Raw genomic sequence first — 3388 nt, forward strand, 5'->3', positions numbered from 1 at the left:
AATCATTCCCTGCCTGCTTGTTTTATATCCACACTGCTGTTTGCAGAGGAATTTAGATGTAGCCCAATGAAGAGAGAGAACCATCTGGGCCAGCTTTTTACTGTGCTCTTTCCTGTACACAGCAAGCGCTGCTGTGTTTTACAGATGGATGCCCTGGTTTCCTGTTTTACCTAGAGGGTAAAAACTGGGGGAGTGCAGGGTTGTCTTCCTCTTACTCCTTTGCCCATGTCTCTGGGCAGAGTTTCACTGGTCAGTGTTCCAGGGTCCCTCAGCTTGTTCCAGGGTGCTATATCTATGTGAGATGCTACTGCACAGTTGTTACTATGCATTTATTTAGTAATTCTTTTAGAAAATACAAGTACTAAATAAATGTGCAGTAACCAGAGTTACTGCAGAGTAGCACTGGCGAATATCTTTCAGGTGACACTACTGTGGAGTTGCCTAATAATACCTGTGCAGTAGCATATTAGCACTGTCCATGCTGTGACACTACCGCACAGTATTTTTTGTTTACTGTACAGTCAATGTCTTGTGTAGATGCGCTCATGTGACCTCACTCGCTTTCCCTAGCTACTGCACATGGAGCAACAGAGACAGGGAAAGCTGCATGGGAGTCCAGAGGCTGCAAGTGAACCCCTTGCAGGATGCCAGTTGGACAGCCTGATTTGGGACCTAAGAGGCATTTACCTGTCCCTTTTTAAGGGAAGGCAACAGTTTTTCTCGGTGGGCCTAGGCCCACCGTCCTCCCAGTATAACAAACAGGCCTGTCTCACCCAGAGACCCTGACAGGGAGTCAAGAGGCAGCTGGAAGCTGTTGGGTATCCCAGAGAGACTGGGCTCAGGGGCTAGGAAAGGACAGTGGAGGGAGCCTGGCCTGCATCTTTTCATGGTTTCCAGGGCCTTGGTGGAAGGAGGAAAGGGAAGGTCAGCTAGTGGCTGCTGGGTTTAGCTCAGGAAGAGGCTGAAGGGGCTTCTCCCAGGTCTCCCTGAGGAGTAGTTATCCATGTTGTAATCATATTGGTCTGGAGGCAAAAGGAACCAAAATGTGTGGCAGAAGTGGTATCTTTTATTAGACCAAATAGATATTTGTAAAAAAACCCCCAAAATTCTGTATTTGCAAGCTGATTTGCAAGCTTGCAAATATATCTATATCTATCTAGATATATCTATCTATGGATATATAGATATTTATTTTGCAAATATCTACTTGGCCTAATAAAAAATGTCACCTCTGCCATGGGTTTTGGTTCTCTGAGGATTAGGTAGTGGCGGAAAGCAAAGGGGCTGTCTCGGATGAAGCTGAATCTGGTTTCTTACCCCAGTTTCCAGTACCTTATTCCCAGTTCCTATCCCCAAGCTCGCCTTTCCACGAGGAAAAGTTGTCAGCAAGGACTGAGCCACGTGGAAGATTCAGAAGTTCACTAAAAAGGGGGATTTACTCATAAACCCCTTATGGCGCATCACCTAGCAAGTCCCTTCCGCTGAATAAAGAGGTGAGACACAACCCCACCACCTCCCAGGCAGTAGGAGCCTGCCGACTGCAACTCCAGCCCGGCCCCGCGCTACCTGCACTTCTCCTCTGCACCGCCCGGTGGCGCCAAAGACACAGGCTTGGAGCCTGGAATGTCCCACCCGACCCTACCTGCGGGGGGGAGCCGGGAGGGAAGAGAGTGACTGTCCATTGTCAGCGCGCTCAGGAAGCCGGACGCTTCCTGTGACAGTGGCGAGAAGGAGGGAGGAAGGGGAGTCCCATGGAGCGGAAGCACCTGGCAGCCTTGTTCTGTGGGGAGCAGTCTCCCCCCGTCCCAAGTTCCCAGATGGTATGCCCCGAGCTGGGCTGCGGCTGGGCCGGGGAGGCCCCGCCCCGTTCCGTTACCGTGGTAACTTCGGCCCCGCCCCTCCCCTGTCCGGGCTGGGACACGTCGCCGGGAAGCGGCCGCCGCAGCCTTGACCGCCGCCCGCCGCGGGGAGCCCCGCAGGTAGGTGCCCCCGGCCCGGCCCGGCCCGGCCTGCAGGTGCATCCTCTGCGGCACGCGCGGGGGTGGGCACCTCGCTCGCCCGCGCGCGTACACACATGTGCACGTACATGTACACATACGCACACGCATGCACACATGCGTACACATACACGTACACACGTACGTACACACACTCCCGGGCACCTGTGCTTGCCCCGCGGGGCGTGTCCCTCTGCAGCCGCATCGTGCTAGCCCGGCACGCCCCGGTGCGTGTGGCTCTGTCTGCTCGTGGGTGAGGGGAGAGGGCTGTGGCCAGGCCGCCTTGGCTACAAAGCTTGAGATCCGCAGGGAGACAGGCTGGGGGTGGCGCCGCTGGAGCCATCCCTGCCAGGTGTCCTGTGAGCCACCTGATCTCTGCGCAGCAGCCCCTCCTCTTCTGGCCGCCCGTGGCTCCGGGGACCTGCTGCAGGGTGGTGCCTGCTACAGATAAGCTGAAAGAGGCCTGAAGGAATTCCTTCAGCCTGTCTGCTCGGTTCCCTTTTCCAGAATAGACTGCCTTCATTTTTACCTAGCTACAGGTACTGCAGCTTTTGGACAGCAAGCAGGGCAGGGGATGTGTTGCAAGTTGCTTCTCTTATAAAGACTGACTGACCTCTGTGGGACTTCTTTTTAAACTTCTCCTTCCTGTGCATCTCCCCTTTGAATGTGAGACTGCAGTAGGGAGAGAGTGAGTTCATAAGCAGGGATCCTGGTTTTCTCTGATTTAAAAAAAAAAAAAATCCCCAATTGTCAGATTTAAACAAGTAACCCAAAATCCACATTTTTCTGTGATTAAAATGAAACATCACTATATCTATGTATCTAGCTCTATATAGATGAAATGAAATATCGCTATAGCTATATACCTATAGATATATAGCTAGATATAGTGATGTTTCATTGTATCTATATAGAGCTAGATACATATACTGTTGTTTCATTGTATCTATACGAAATGAAACATCACTGTATCTATTTAGATAGAGATATTTATAGAGATATAGATATAGTGATGTTTTATTTTAATCACAGAAAAATGTGGATGTCTGTCTGTTTATATTAGTGGTGTTTCATTTTAATCACGAAAAAATGTGGATTTGGGGTTCCTTTTTGAAATCCAAAAATTGGTGATTTTTTTTTTTACTCTGAGAAAACCAGGATCCCTGTTTATAAGAAATTTTAAATTAAAATAAATCCCTTACCATTCTGTATTCTAAGGTATATCCATCTTGCTTGTAGCACAGGATCCAAAACCTAGATTACCTGCTCTCTTTTTTGTAATAAGAGTCTCAAAACAATTTCACAGGGTTTTGATACAAACAAGTTAGGGACTGAATCCACATGGGCACTTTAATAACAAAAGCAACAATCCCCTGTACTTAGGGGTTGAA

At 49.5% G+C, this 3388-nt stretch overlaps 1 protein-coding gene across 3 annotated transcripts in view; it reads left to right on the forward strand.

Annotated features, from left to right (window-relative positions):
- The first annotated feature begins 1892 nt into the window (after window positions 1-1892).
- The window catches only part of DOPEY2 (dopey family member 2), a 90801-nt gene continuing 89305 nt past the window's right edge, over window positions 1893-3388 (forward strand). For all 3 annotated transcript variants that reach the window (XM_019528906.1, XM_019528908.1, XM_019528907.1), the window contains exon 1: window positions 1893-1979. The gene's annotated coding sequence lies outside the window, so the exon portion shown is untranslated. The remainder of the gene's footprint in view (window positions 1980-3388) is intronic.

The sequence above is a fragment of the Crocodylus porosus genome, unplaced genomic scaffold (genome assembly GCF_001723895.1).
Source record: "Crocodylus porosus isolate Cpor-Errol unplaced genomic scaffold, CroPor_comp1, whole genome shotgun sequence".
In the NCBI taxonomy this organism is placed as follows: Eukaryota; Metazoa; Chordata; order Crocodylia; family Crocodylidae; genus Crocodylus; species Crocodylus porosus.